At 45.6% G+C, this 16,227-nt stretch overlaps 1 protein-coding gene across 1 annotated transcript in view; it reads right to left on the minus strand.

Annotated features, from left to right (window-relative positions):
• RUSC2 (RUN and SH3 domain containing 2) overlaps window positions 1-16,227 on the minus strand; it is a 316,216-nt gene that overhangs the window by 257,513 nt on the left and 42,476 nt on the right. The window lies entirely within an intron of this gene.

Raw genomic sequence — 16,227 nt, forward strand, 5'->3', positions numbered from 1 at the left:
CAAATTCATACCTCCAGCTCTGCCTATGTGATTTTTGTCATTTTGGTCTTGTTTTGGTCATAAAAATATAACCTATTCCTCTAACTTGGTGCAGAGTCTTTATGTGATGTTTTCACTGTGTTACTGTTTGAAGTATTGAACAAATAGTTTACATATTGCTTCTTAAGATAAGCCTGACTGCTCTGTGCCAAGCTACCAGAGGGTGAGCACTGGTTAATTTATGGTATGTATTTGAATTACCCTCGCTAGGACTGTGGTTCCTGCTTAGACAGGGTACATACCTCTGCCAACAAAATACCCAATTACGAACAACCAGGCATGGGGAATTTGGAGCTGAAATTTCTGCAGGGATTCTGCTCCATCTCCAACCCCGCATCTGATCATTGCAATGAATTATCCGGGCCTGGGGTTCTATGGCCAGAGTGAAGAGTAGAGGGGAGAGGGGACACCCCTGCCGAGTTCCACTGCGGATTGAAAATTCTCGAGAGAGCACACCTTTGACAAGGACCTGAGCCAAGGGCCATGAATATAGGAGAGCCACAAGAGTTCGAAAACGTGGTCCAAAGCCCAAATGCAGCCACCCCGATTCGAAATAGTTCCAATCGACAGCATCAAAGGCCTTTTCAAAGTCAACCATTAGTAAGGCTGCTGCCTCCGCAATGTCTCTTATGTGAGCCAGGGTCACCTGTACTTGATGGATTCAATGTCTGGTGCTGCAGTGGGGCATTGATCTGGAAGGATCAGAGATTGTAGGGCCGGTTGTAGTCTAGTTGTCAGACTTTTAGCATAGATTTTAAGATCTGTATTGATTTGGGAGATGGGGCAATAAGACGCGCACTTCGTCACTTGGTGGTCTGGTTTATGGATAACTACAATGGTTGACATGTCAAGCTCTGGGGGAAAAGAACCCCGCTTCTCTGCCTCAGAATACAGTCAGAGAAGATGCGGGGTGACAATGTCTCGCGGTTTAGAGTAGTATTTCAGAGGGAACCATCTGGGCCTGGCGTTTTACCAGGTTTCTAATCTGGAATGGCACCTGAATCTCATCTTCAGTGATAGGAGAGTCTAAAGCTTTCCGTTGGGGTTGCGTCAAATAGGAAAGGGGGATATCAGACAAAAATGGTTGGGCCAGCTCAGAGGTGATCCGAGACTTACGGGTATGGAGTGTCTCATAATAGTCTGCGAATACAATTGGAATGGCCTCTGCACTTGTAACCGAGGACGCAAAAGTATTGTCAACAGACGGAATTAGTCAGGAGCTTACATTTCTGGTAGCCAATCTGTAAAGAAGTGTATTGCTATTGTTCCCATATTCATATACCTGTTAGGTTGAGGCTCACCAACATTGGCGGGCTTCATGGAAAGCCAGATGGCTTAGTGACACCCTGTCAATCTCTAATTGTTGGGTCAGAGATTCAGTCGTATCCGTCGCTGTCACAGTCTCCATCTGGAGTATGCGGGATTCAAGCTCCGTCATGCGCTGGAGTCTATCTTGGTTTATACGCTTGAGATACGCTTTGGCACTGATGATGGGTTTACTCGCCGCCCATAATATGCCCATCCTTTGGAATGTCCCCTCATTGGTCTGAAATAGGATCATAGTTCCTCAGACAGGTGGTTCTTTGTCCAGGACTTACCAGGCCTTTTATGCTGCATCTGTAACCCGAAGCCGAGCAGCAAAGGTGAATAATCCAGGATACCGTGAGGGCCATAGTGGAGGACACATCTGCAGCAAGGAGTAATATATGGTCTATACAAGGCATAGCTTTTGTTGATGCAGAAGTGTGAGTATAAGCCCTCCTCTGCGGGTGTAACTCCTGCCAAATGTCACAGGGTCCCAAGGTATCTGTCCAGGACCCAAGGGTCTTGCGTGGCGTCTGACGATCTTGTGAAGGAGAGCCAGAGACGTTCATGTCAGGGTTTGGGACGGCATTAAAGTCTTCCCCAAGGAGTAGCACTCTGTATGGTAACATCGCCAGCACCTCAGTAAGGTCTTGAAGTGTTTGCCCAGGTAAATGACGAGGTAGATATAAAGATGCTCAGCAGGTTATAGGGTTTCGTCTCCAGTCCCACATAATGGCCTTGGGGGTCATGTATGATCTGTTTGGCCACTAATGGCAAGTTTTTGTGTAGGATGACCGCCACACCTCTAGAACCTTTACTGAAGCCCACGTGGTAGACACAATCATAACTAAACTCTTGCAGGAAGGGGCAGAGGGTACCTAGGAGGTGTGTCTCTTGCAGCAGTGCAAGATGGCACAGGAGAAACTTGAGAACTTGAGGACCAGTAGACCTTAAAGATTCCAGGAGATAAGATCAAACTCAATCATTGGGTCAGCGCGGGGGTATATTGGGGACCGGCAGGCCCTCCACAACAGATGGTGGCATATGGCAAATACAAATTCTGACAGAATACAACAAACCCTAGAACACAAAAACCCAATGAAAATACCCCAACAGTAACAGCCCCTCACTTCTACCCATTAAGTATATGTCGCTCAACTGCCCACCACAAGGTAAGTAGTATACATCTCGGGGTATTCCATGTGGGCCTCCTCTTGTACAGAGTCATTAGTCAATGGTCAAGATGAAATCAAATGAACAAAAATAAAACAAAATCAAATTGGACAGACATTACAGTACAATGCAGTGCACGCTCTGGGTCCAGGTCTGGTACAATCCAACCAAGAGTCATGGAGAGTTATTATGAGCCACTAAGAATTGCTCCTTCATCCGAGGTAGCTGCTTCATTAGGTTCCAGAGCCTCATCAGGTGTCAGTGAAGCAAGAGGCATCTCAGTCTCCATCTGGGACCCAGCGAGGTCAGTCTCCGAAGACTCGGAAGAGCGCCCGCATCTTTTCTGCCTTACTTTAGGTTTAGGACGTCTTAGGATGTAGGAGTGGGTGACAACCGGGTGCGGCAAACCACGGCCCTGCAAATTTCAGTTGCATTACAGTTTTAAATCATAACTCCACATCAGTTTTTTTTTTAACTGAATTGCTGACATTTTCTTTTAGCTCATGTTAAGGTGTTAGAACTAAGCTAACAATAACTTCAAATTAACCTTTTTGTTTTTTTCATTGTTTTTTTTTGATAATCTATATCATCTAGCAGCTTTCCAAATGACCGTGGGTAGCCAACTCCCACTACGCACAACCTTCAGCATGAGTAGCAGGCCAGACCCTGCGCCTACCCCTCCACGGGTATCCAAACATGGCTGTGGATGGCCGAAGGGTGTGGACAGCAGGTGTTGCCACAGGGCATGCCTTACAAAGAACTCCAATCAACATCTACCATTTACTGTGGATAGCCAAAGGAGTTCTGGTTAATTTTACAAACCACATGCCTCATAGTTTATGAAATCACCAGAACCCCATTATGCATCATATATAAAAAAAAGGGGTCACAAAACACGTTTTTCCATATAATTTCTCATACGAATCATTTAGGAAAAAATGGCTAAACAAAATTACAACAAATTTGACAGAATGCTTGAGCTTTAATCTGAAAGCATGCTTTTTTGTGATTTTATGTAAATCCATTCACACATTTTTGGAGAAATGACATTTCAATAGTTAGTGATACATTGACAGTCCTGCAGGAGTCCAGTGGGATGCAGGCAGTAGTGCAAATTAAAAAAATAGAGCTTTCTTATTGGCCAAGACAGCTTTTTTTTCTGTTGGACTGTTGGGTACCCCAGGACGAGGCCAGATCAGCAGAACTGAAGAATCTGTTTGGCCGGCTGCTCCATTGATAGAGATATTGCAGCCTCCATTGCAGGACACAGGGACTCAGCCCCTGTGTCTTGAAACTTAAAATAGGATAGTAGGGGAAGATTAGAGGTACCCTTACCCCCTTACAGTTAAGGGGGGTCCTTAGGGGACCTTCTGCTGTAAAATGGACTCAATCCCTATGGTAGACACCAGACATATCAAAGCGGATGTTGTTGTGGTTCATTGAGCTCATATTAACAACATTCTCCTCTCACTGCTTCAAATGTTCTACTACTTGTACAGTCCATTTGCCATGGGTTATAATGGTTGTAAAATCGTCTCGTCTTCGTTATGGACTCTCAGGTGTAACACGATCCTATAACTTTGGTGTAGTTGGCCAGATTTACAAAGAACTGGTGCAGCAAAGTGTGACAAGCTACGTTGCCTTGCTGCATTGCGTGAACTCAGGAGAGCAAAATTGTGCTATATCTACACACAGTTGTTTTCTCCTTGCTTGCACACTTTGTTCAGCCTTGAGCTAACACAGGCATCTTTGTGTTATAGTGCAAGGGTGTCTGCGTTCTGGTCGGGATTGTGTTTGTACAGGAAACCAACAACGAGAGTTCCACTAAGCCAGATACCCTTTTGGGGAAGGACCACTGAACAGGATTTGCTGCTGCGAAGAAGAACGTAGTAAGAGCTCCTGTGAAGTCATGTGGACCGCCGATGTACCTGGGTGAATAGACAAACAGGTTGGTCCCGGAGTCCTCTCGGTTCTCACAGCAATTTATTAAGTCCCAAATTTGGGATTTTTCCCATCAGGGGCCATATTTTTTAAAAAGTGCCCCGTTTTATGCATTCCGGAGGCACTTTGGTATTACAAAAGGGGTCGCAGACACTTGTTCGGTTCCTTCTGCAATACAGTTCACATTGGCGCACAAGTAGCGCCAGTGCTATCTCAAGAGGGCGTTACCTCATTTGCATGAGGGTATTGCCCAATGCAAATGAGGGAAGTGGGGAAAGGGGTCCTATGGACCCCCCAAACATCCCCGTGGAGGCAGGTGCAGTCACTCACTTCATCTGCTTGCAAACGGATCTCTAATCCCTCTTTAAAGTGCAGGCCGGCTGCTCCCTGCATAGTGAAACAGGGAACCTATTTGCAAATGGATTGGAATTTAACCCCCAGCTTGAAATCAGAAACTAAAATTTTAAAAAAATTCAATAAGATCCTCTCTCTAGCCTCCTTTTTAGGCATGTCAAAATTGTTTGGGACACCAATCCCTCTGTTCATGCTGGGGATGGGAGTCTTTCATCTGATATTTTTCCTTTAATCTTCATACTATTGGCAAAAAACACATCGTAAGGGCAGAGAAGGTTGATTCTCATATTTGTAAAAGCTTTGCCTTTTAAGAGTGACCTTCATTCTAAGGTTTCAAGAGAGAGGGTACCCCACTTTCACCAGGGAACAGGGCACAATGACAACAGGTCAGAGGGAAATCCCTGGAATGCACTAGTTGAACTCATATAACTCTACCTTTACAATTACACTTAAACATTTTAAATAGCAGGACACTGTAATTCACTGTACTATGAGGTGGAATGTAGTAATAATTTCCACAGAAAAATAGGATTCGTTAACAATCTATTTTTAATAAAAATTCATACATTGAACAATAAAAAAGCATAGCAATTAAAAATTTCAAAGAAATATTCCTTGAACAGTAAGAATACATGAAATCATTATCTTATATGTACAATTAGACATTATAGCAATTAAAAAATACATGGCAAAGAAATACATACATGACACATTGGCAGTTCATAAACAGTTTAGAAATACAAAACACACTACAAAGTAATCAACCCCTATTATAATTGTGGCTCCTGGATATTTTTGCCACCATAGATTTCTAGATCCAACGGCCTAAGATTGTATTCACTATCGTAAACAGCTGTGACATAAATATATGTACATCCAGTGTGTACTAGGCTTCACTTGGATTCTTTACTTAAAGGATGCGTTGACGCGTTTCGGTGCAATACATTGAATTCTGTGGCACCTTCCTCAGGACTTCTTGATAGGGGTTTCCTGTGTCAAGAAGATTTCAGAATTTATTTTTCTCACTAATGAATATGATTAGAGATCCAACAGGGCCTGTGCAGAGTTTCAATCACTTTCTGCAGTCTCTAGCTGCTGTGGCCTTCTTATTCTCAACCGAACTCCTCTTATTGGGGTTTCTTTTTCCGAATGTTCAGTCTCTTTACTTTATAAGTGCAAGTATCTTTAAACTTTATAAAACCCTCTTTGAACGGGCATAGGTTATCTGGGATCCTCACGGGAACTGGATATGTTCTCCGTGTTACGGGCGCCGCGTCTCTGCCTCGTTCAAACCTCGAGAGAAATATTTCTTTGAAATTTTTAATTGCTATGCTTTTTTATTGTTCAATGTATGAATTTTTATTAAAAATAGATTGTTAACGAATCCTATTTTTCTGTGGAAATTATTACTACATTCCACCTCATAGTACAGTGAATTACAGTGTCCTGCTATTTAAAATGTTTAAGTGTAATTGTAAAGGTATAGTTATATGAGTTCAACTAGTGCATTCCAGGGATTTCCCTCTGACCTGTTGACCTTCATTCTAAGACACAATTTTTAGGTCAAGCCTGAGGAGCACATGCGCTGCTCTGGGTGGCATGCGGTATTCAGGAATGGTCTTATGGCTCCACCCACCCTCCGCCCATATTTCTCATTGGCTTGTGTCATTGTCTTTTGTAAATGTTGGCTTCTAATTCATTAATAGGCTTGCTAGTCTTTCCTTAGTACTGCCTTGTCTACATCTTTAACCTCCCATGAGGACTGGCCATTTTACTTGTGTAGTTGCACATATGATTTCTTTAAAGTCTGTCAGCAATATTTTCTTTAATGATTTTTTACAACACGAAACGCAGGCTGTGTGCTGCACTGCTTACCAGAATCTTACAATATTGGAAACATAGACTTTGGTGAGCCGCCTCAAAGAGCAGAAAGTTGAGACCCGCCTAAGTCTATTTTTTTCAATATAGTAAGCTGTTAGTAAGCAGCGCACCACAGGCGGCATACTGCGCTGCGAAACAAAATCTAACATTATAAAAAGTATATACTTTCTTTTTCGTTGCAGCTTGCCGAAGTCTATTTTTTTGATATTGTAAGCTTTTAGTAATCAGCGTGCCACAGGGTGTGTGCTGAGCTGCTTCCCAAAATCTAAAATTACTGAAAAAATAGACTTCAATGAGCTGCGATGAAAAAAAGGAAGGCGTGGCTCGCCGAAGTCTATTTTTTCAAAATTGTAAGCTTTTAGCAAGCAGAGTGCCACAGGCAGCGCGCTTCTCTGCTTACCAAAATCTTACAATATTGAAAAAAAAGACTTTGGCATGCCATGCCTTTCTTTTAATCGGTGTGGCTCACTGCAGATGACTTCTCCTCCTCCCCAAAATAAGATTTTGGTAAGCAGTGCAGCACCCCTGTAGCGCGCTGCTTATTAAAAAGCTTACAATTGCAAATGCGAGACCTATTGCATTGCAGAAGCCTGTTTTTATAAAGGTGGCCCACTGACCCCCTGCCACCTCAGACACCAAGCCCGAGACCGGGCTTCTATTTAAACAAAGCAAACTTTGTAGGGGATGTTTTGCTCAATAGAGCCTCCCACCTGCGCCCAAGTGATAGAATACAGGTGTAGTGATCCCTCCATATAGGTGGAGTCGGTGAAGAGGTGACAGGTGTGTGTACTACTAGGAGTGTACACTTATCCTGCTGTCCTCCTCAGTTTATGTTATGTTGTTACGTTATGTTATGTCTTATATTTATCATAAGGCACTCATACACAGATGGTTCTGGGAGCTACTGAACACTAAGGGGCATTTTACAAATCTTTCACACAACCAAGGGCAGCAAGAGAAGTTGCTGTGCTGCATTGAGTGAAATGTAAATGTAAATGTACAGGAATTTATATAGCGCAAATCACCAACCGGTTTCTAAGCGCTTGCTTGGGGAACCCGTCCTGGTATTCCCCTGTGAGATAACCCCGGCAGGGTATCCACAAGGTGAAAGCCAGGCATCCCGCCGCGAAGGGCCGTTGTGGAGATTAAGCAAGCTATTGCCCAGAGTCACAGAGTGTGAACCTGTGCATCGAGTAGGCACCGGAGCGAGAATTGTCGAGTCCATGGACATTTTAGGACTCAAGACCCCACCGAGCCGGGAATTGAACCCTGGTCCCGGGCTGACCTCTGCTTCCAGGTCTGCCTCCTCTAACCAGTGAGCCACACTTATCCAGGGAGGGAGCAGAAATGCTCCACATTTACAAAGATATGGAGCATTTATATGCTCTCCTTCTGCTGGCATACTGTGTGGTCCATGTCCTGCTCATTTCCTGTTCCTGCCTCTGCTTCCATGACTTACGAAACCAGTAGTAGCCATGGCAGTGACATGGACACTGAATGGTAAAGGAGGAGTAGTAACCTCTACTCTGGCAACTCCTAATTAATCCATGATAGAAGTGCTCTGCGTCGCCTTATGAGAATGGGATCAATGACAGGTATCCGCTGGCTTGAAGAGTGAGGTCTGATGGCTTCAGGGACAGAGCCTGTCTGGCAATGTGCCTTATATGAGGCTGGCTAGTCAGGTGGATGGATTGATGCGTCGGGCAGTGTCAGAAGGTTCGCTGTCAGTACAGGGAGTTGCTGTGGGCAAGCTGATCTGAGAGTGTGATTGGATGAGAGGCAGTGTGCGCCCTCCCGCCTTGTTTAAAAGGCTCCCTTGAGCCAAAAAGCTGATGAGCTAACTGGGATGCACCTGTGTGCCTGTGGAGTGGTACTGTGACCCGTGAAAACTTGGGCAGCATTTCTGCTACTCCAGCTCTCTACGATGAAGGGCTAAACACAGAAACACATGTCTAGAGATAACAGCATTACATGCCAATACTTTGATGAAAAATTACAGCAACTTTAATGCAAGCAAACTGCATTTACCAGAATGCAATGGGGTGAATCGTGATGGGATGAGAGGTTGTGTGCTCCCTCTCTCCTTGTAAGAGTGTGCCTCTAGGGAGGTGTGTGACCTGCACCCAGTGAGCTGTATACAAGTGGAAGTTCCAGTCTTGGCAGAGCCTGAAGATGGCACAACCTGAGGGGGAAATTCTAAGAGCCAACAGGTAGGCACTCAGTCCTGGTGGATGTAGACTTGCAGTGACATAAAAGTACTAGAGGGGACATTTTGAGTACAGGATGTCGAGGGACACTAATATCATATACAAAATATCAAAACATAAGTAGGTATAGGTTTTCTCTTTCTAACTTTACATGTGTGTACTTTGACAATATATATATCACCAGGTGCATTGATGGGGAGTTACGAATAGTAAATCTATTCTTCTCTCTGTGCATTTACCTTTCGATATTTTGCCCCTCGATATCTTTTTCACCAAATACTCAACTCCCTCAAATCGGGTTCCTATGACGATGATGTCCTACCGTCGTCCACCTTCAAAGCTATTTCCGGGGAATCTCTGTCACCTCTACTCACTATTGTCAACCCCTCCTTTACACAAGGCATCTTCACAGAAACTCCCAAGACACAGGATTGATGGGATTGCACTCTCGTGTTTTAGAGTTTTTTGCCAATCCTTTCTCCTTCACTCACAGCATCTTCCAGAAGCTCCCAAGACATGGGATTGATGGGATTGCATTCTTGTTTTTTGCAGTTTTTAGCCAGTCCACCCTCCTTCACTCAAGACATCTTCACAGAAACTCCCAAGACAGGATTGATGGGATTGCACTTTCGTTTTTTGAAGGTCTTTACCCATTCCTCCTCCTTCACTCATGGCATCTTCACAGAAGCACCGAAGGCACTGGATTAATGAGATTCCACCCTTGTTTTTTGTAATTTTTTGCCAAACCCTCCTCCTTCACTCAAGTTATCTTCACAGAACCTCCCAGACAATGAATTGATGGGATTGCACTTTTTGCCATTTTTTTTGCCAATCCCTCCTCCTACACCCAAGGCATCATCACAGAAGCTCCCAAGACATGGGATTGATGGGATTGAGCTCTAGTTTTTTGCCAATCTCACCTTCACTCTTTCAAGGTATCCTTACTAATGCTCCCAAGACACATGATTGATGAGATTACACTCTTGTTTATTGCAGTTTTTGTCAATCCTTCCTCCTTCACTCAAGGCATCTTCACAGACGCTCTCAGACAATGGATTGATGGGATTGCACTCTTTGCAGTTTTTTAGCAATTCCTCCTACTTCACTCAAGGCATATTCACAGAAGCTCCCAAGACATGGGATTGATAGCACTGCACTCTTGTATTTTGCAGTTTTTTGCCAACCCCTCCTTCACTCACTCAAGGCATCTTCACAGAAGCTCTCAAAATATAGGATTGATGGGATTGCACTCTTGTGTTTTGTAGTTTTTAGCCAATCCTTCCTCTTTCACTCAGGGCATCTCAACAGAAGCTCCAGAGACATGGGATTGATGGAATGGCACTCTTATATTTTGCCAATACCTCCTTCACTCACTCAAGGCATCTTCACAGAAGCTCTCAAAATATAGGATTGTTTTTTTTGTAGTTTTTAGCCAATCCTCCCTCCATCACTCAAGGCATCTTCACAGAAGCTCTCAAGACACGGGATTGATGGGATTGCACGTTTGTTTTTTGCAGGTTTTTGCCAATCCCTCCTCCTTCACTCAGGGCATCTTTACAGAAGCTCCCAAAACAAGGGATTGATGGGACTGCACTCTCCTTTTTGCAGTTTTTTAACAATTCCACCTCATTTACTCAAGGCATCGTCAAAGGAGCTCCCAAGACACAGGGTTGATGGGACTGCACTCTCGTTTTTTCTAGTTTTGTTTAACAATCCTTCCTCCTTCACTCAAGGCATCTTCACAGACCTCCCAAGTTACAGGTTTGAACCCTCATTTTTTGCCAATCCCTCCTTCACTCACTCAAGGCATCTTCAAAGAAGCTCCGAAGCCAACGGATTGATGGGACTGCACTCTCGTTATTTGGAGTTTTGTTTAACAATCCCTCCGCTTTCACTCAAGGCATCTTCAAATCCACTGCAAACCCCAACTTGAGGTTAGAAAATGGAAGGGCCCCATCTGCTGTAGGGCCTGTAAAAACACCCTTACCCCATACAGGAAACATTTATTAGACACACCCCGACCACAAACTATCTACGGGGAGGTCTTATTAATGCTAGATCACTCCGTAAACATGCTCAAAATATCTATGATGTTATTTTAGATGATAATCTAGATTCTTTCTGTCTAATGGAAATGCGGCTTAAAGCATGGTGTAAGCCTGACATCATGTCTGCCCTCCCCCCTGGCTATCGAATTCATAGACAAGATCGGCCAGAAAAATGGGGAGGAGGACTTGCGATTATTTATTATTTATTATTTATTGCAGTATATTGAAATGTTCCACATTTGAAATTACTGACCTCTAATGTGCAAAAAGTATTGGATTCTGCCTCCAATTAGAGAATTATTTTTCCTTCTCAGGAGCTCTGTTATACTGCCACCAGGCGCTCATTTGAACCCTTAAATTCTCCAACAACCCCGTTATTGAAAATACCAGATGCAGGTGGAACAATAATGCAGCCTCTCCAGACCTTAGTATAGAAGCCTTGGATTGCAGGCCCAGCATGACAGGAAACCCATTCGCTAGATAATCAATCATCAGTCAATTAATCAATCAATCAGGGGTTTGAAAGCACACTACTTACCCGTGAGGGTCTCAAGGAGCTGGGGGCGGGGATCAGCAGTGCTGTGTAGCTGAAGAGCCAGGCCTTGAGGGTCTTCCTGAAGGTGTTCAGGGAGGGGGCATGTCTGATGTCTGTTGGGAGCTCGTTCCAGGTCTTGGCTGCAATGTAAGAGAAGGATCTTTCACCTGCTTTGGCTCTGTGGATGTGCAGCGTTTTGGCGAGGACGAGATTGGTTTGGTAGATCCGGTGTTGTGTTGGCATTTGTAGGCATGGGTGACGATCTTGAAAGTTACTCTCTTCTCCACAGGGAGCCAGTGGAGCTTTCGTAGGTTTTGGCTGGTGTGCTCGTTTCGAGGGATGCCGAAGACGAGTCTGGTGGCGGTGTTCTGTATCGTCTGGAGTTTGCGGAGTAGGGACTTGTTTATGCCGGTGTAGAGTGCGTTTCCATAGTCCAGCCTGCTGGTGATGATTGCGTGGGTGACTGTCTTCCTTGCTTGGAGGGGGGGGGGGGATCCATTTGAATATCTTACCGAGGAGGCAGAGGGTGTTGGAGCAGCCGGAGGCTACGGCGTTGACCTGTCGGTTCATGGAGAGGGATGAGTCGAGTACGATGCTTAGGTTTCTAGCGTGGTCCCTGGGGGTTAGTGGGCTGCTGAGGAGGCAGTGGGCCACCAGGAGTCATCCCATGCTGAAGTGGTGGTTCCGAGGACGAGGACTTCTGTTTTCTCATAGTTGAGCTTTAGGCAGCTGTTGGTCATCCAGGCCGCGACGTCCTGCATTCCTTTCTGGAAGTTGAGTCTGGCGGTGGTGGGGTCCTGGTGAGGTAGTGGAAGTGCTGGGTGTCAGCATAGGATACAATGCTGAGGATGTGTTGTTGGACGATGGCGGTGAGGGGGGGCCATGTAGACATTGAAGAGGGTCGGGCTTAGTGGTGACCCCTTTGGGACCCCGCAGGTGATTTCCATGGGGTCGGAGAGGATGGGAAGCAGTCTGATCCTTTGGCTTCTGCCCGTGAGGAATGATTGTATCCAGTCGAGGGCGGTTCCTTGTATGCCGGCGTCATGTAGTCTGGGCACGAGTGTGCGATGGGAGACGGTGTTGAATGCTGCAGTTGGCGATCCAAGTTTGGAACTCCCTAGCTGCAAGGTTGGCGTTGGGTGCCGCAGTGTGGTTGTCTTGGATGATGGTGGAGTTGAGTTGCTCGTCGTGACTTTACTCCAGTTCCTTCGAGGTGGATGTGGGACTGGTTTGGATGCCTTGGGTTTGTTGACTAGGAAGTGTACGCAGTGGTGGTCGGTCCAAGAGGGTTGCATGGTGTGGCTGAAGTGGACGCTGTTTTGTCCTGCGAAGATGGGGTCAAGGGTGTGTCCTGCCATGTGGGTCGGTGTGGTAACGAGTTGTTTGAGTCCGATGTTGGCAAGGTTGTCACAGAGGGTGGTGGAGTTGGGGTCACTGGGGTTGTCGAGGTGGAAGTTCAGGTCTCCGATTAGTATGTAGTTCATCAAGGTGATGGTGTGGGGAGCGATGAGGTCGGTGATGGGGGCAGCGAAGGGGGACTGGGGACCTGTAGGCGAGTGTGGAGTTGGACCTCGTCTGGATCTGGATGTTCAAGTGTTTGGCGGAGGGGAATGTTTCACTGAAGGTGGTGAGGCTTAGGGAGTTCTTGTGAATGATCGTGAGACCCTCCCCCCAGGTGGTTGAGGCGGTCTTTCCTCTGGATCTTGTATCCATCCGGGATGGCGATGCCAGGGGCGGAGGAGGCGTTGGTCCAGGTTTCTGTGAAAAAAGCGACATTGGGCGAGAGAGAGAGTCCAGCAAGTTCCAGATCTCCATGGCATGTCTGTGTACGGACCGCACGTTGAGTAGGATGCATCTTAGGGCGTCAGTGGAGTCAGCGACCGGAGCAGTGGTGAAGATCTGACAGCAGTAGCAGCAGGAGAACTGACCATGTGTCATGCTCGGCATGGCCTGTTGGCAGCCACTGTGCCTTCCAGGGTTGAGTGAGAGGAGGGCGACTGTATGGTAGTGTTGGATGGTTCGCGGTCGGGTCCGGACAGGCGCAGACGGGTTTGCCTTTGGCGCGCCAGCGGCGCGGCCGCCTCTAAAAAGGGTAGGGAGGAGAGATGAGAAGCTGGGAGGCGGGAGAGGGGATGAAGGGGGGGCGCAAGGGCAGCAGCGGCGGGAACAGGGGCTGGACTGGCGGGAAGGAAAAATAAAACAGGGAACGGAAGCAGAGGCGGAATTTTTTTTTACGAGAATTGAATAAAGAGGCTAAGCTAAAGCTAAGAGGGCTGTGATGGGCGGGCTGAAGCAGGTGGATCCTGAGCAACGTGGGCACCAGCGGGCAGGTAGCAGCCTCAAACCTGCCTGGAGGCAGGTCAGAGGTCTGAGAGCAGGCAGCTGAGCAAGCCGATCTGCTGGGGTAAGAGTAGACCTCGACCGAGGGTCAGGGGTCTTACTGCAGGGGTCTGGTGTGGCTCACTGGTTAGAGGCGGCGGACCCGGAAGCAGAGAACGCCCCGGGACCAGGGTTCAATTCTCGACGCGGCAGGGTTGTGGACCAGGGTCAACGGACTCGATAATTCTCACCTCGGTGCCTACTCTAACCAGGGATCACACTCGGCAACTCTGGGCATTAAGCTTGCCTCATCTCTACAACGGCCCCCCACAGACGCCGGGGATGCCTGGTTTCACCTTGGAGATACCCAGAAGGGACCATCTCACAGGGAAAGCCAGGATGGGTTCCCCAGCGATCTTCAGCGCCAGGACACCCCAAGATGGGGTAACAGTGCGCTTTACAAATATCATCATTACTTACTCCAATCAATGCTTTAATCAATGGTTATCCACTCTTAGCAATAATCTTGCCCCTTCAATCCTACTGAAAAATTGTTCGCCTAAGACACCCACTGCCCTTTGGTATACCCAAACCCTGAAGGACCTACACAGTCACTTTAGGAAACTAGAACACAGATGGCAGCAAAGTTACAAAGGAAGAACAAACCTTGTTTAAAGCGGCCCTTAAAAATCACCACCAACAGATCATAGCTGAAAATAAATATTATTTTACCAATTTACTTAATTTAGCTACTCCAGATAAAAAAAAACTATCTTTAAGTTAGTAAATTCCTTTACCAATCCTATAATCCTTCAACAGAGATTCCCCTTTCACAGTCTCTTTGCAATCGCATTGCCGACTTTTTGGAACAGAAAGTCCACTCACTACGAAATATTTTTCCAGCACACCCTGTTCCACCTATAGAAGTGACCTCTAATTTAAGATATGATAGACTGTCTCTCCAGGCCTTTCAAGCTGTTAACCTAGAACAATCCCGCCAGGCCATACTTGGAGGTAAATCAGGATCTCCGTTTGACCCATGTCCCCCTCAGATTATGCATGATATTACATACATTGTTAATCCAGATATTAATAACATAGTAAATGCCTCTCTCCTTCATGCAGAAGTACCCAACAAATGAAAAATTGCAGCAGTCAAACCGCTCCAGAGAAAACAACTTGCAGATCCTACCACTCTTACTAATCTTTGTCTCATCTCCCTGGTTCCCTTCCTCAGTAAAATAATTGAAAAACAAGGCAATACTCAAGTGATGACCTACTCAGAAGTAGCGAACTTTCTACATCCCAATCAAGCAGGTTTCAGGCCTCAGCACTCAATGGAATCAGCACTTCTGTACACTGCTGAAGCCCTTAAATCTTTATTAGATCAGGGAAAAAATGTTGTGCTGGTCCTATTAGACTTATCAGCCACTTTTGACATGATCTCACATGACATCCTACTGGGCCGTCTCAAATCATATGGCATTTCTCATCTTGCCTTGGCTTGGCTAAAATCATTTCTACAAAATCTAAGCCAAGTTATATTTTTGGTCAAAATCAGTCAGCAGAAAAAACCCTGCTCTAATGGGTTCCACCGGGGTCCATCCTAAGACCAGTGTTCTTTAACACATACATGGCCCCATCATCAGTCTGATATAGTATTTTAGTATGAGACAATGTTGTACGCAGGTGATACTCAATTAATTCTGATACTAGATAAAAACACCACACTTGCTGAAGATAATCTTCAACAGTGTCTTACTGCAGTCTTTCACTGGATGAAAGTTAATCATTTAAAATGTAATTCAGAAAAAACGGAAATCATGCCACTGGGGACATCAAAGACCTCCTCCCCCAGCTTCTGGTGGCCCACAGATACTCCCCACCCTCCAAACACAGTGACGATAGTAAAGAACCTGGGGGTGAAACTCGACTCAGCACTTTCCTTTCGCCAGCAATCCTTAGATGTGACTGGGACATGTTTTTTTTAAAATAAAATGACTTACAAGGTTTTTCAATCTTCTCCCCTGCACAGCTAGGAAAATAATTGCAGTGGCCTTAATCACTTCTAGACTTGATTACTGCAGCAGCCTCTATGCATGAACCAAGAAATTGGTCTTAAACAAATTACAGATGGTGCAACATTCAGCCGTCCTTAGACGCTCATCAGCTGCCCTTAAATCACTTCATTGGCTGCCCATTCATAAACAAGTTCTGTTCAAGATTCGAATAATTACTTTCTGAGTTTTTAATTCCACTGGCCCCCTCTACCTTCGGGTCAGATTTTCTCACTCTTTGGTTTTGCTTTCTCACTATGTGATAAACCGTACAATCAGATCGTCCAATGCAAATCTTTTTTTAAGCCCCTTGATTTCAGGTATATCACAAAGGGTGGGAAATCTATTGTGGTACATGGGACCAGAGC

The sequence above is a fragment of the Lissotriton vulgaris genome, chromosome 3_1 (assembly GCF_964263255.1).
Source record: "Lissotriton vulgaris chromosome 3_1, aLisVul1.2, whole genome shotgun sequence".
Classification (NCBI taxonomy): domain Eukaryota; kingdom Metazoa; phylum Chordata; class Amphibia; order Caudata; family Salamandridae; genus Lissotriton; species Lissotriton vulgaris.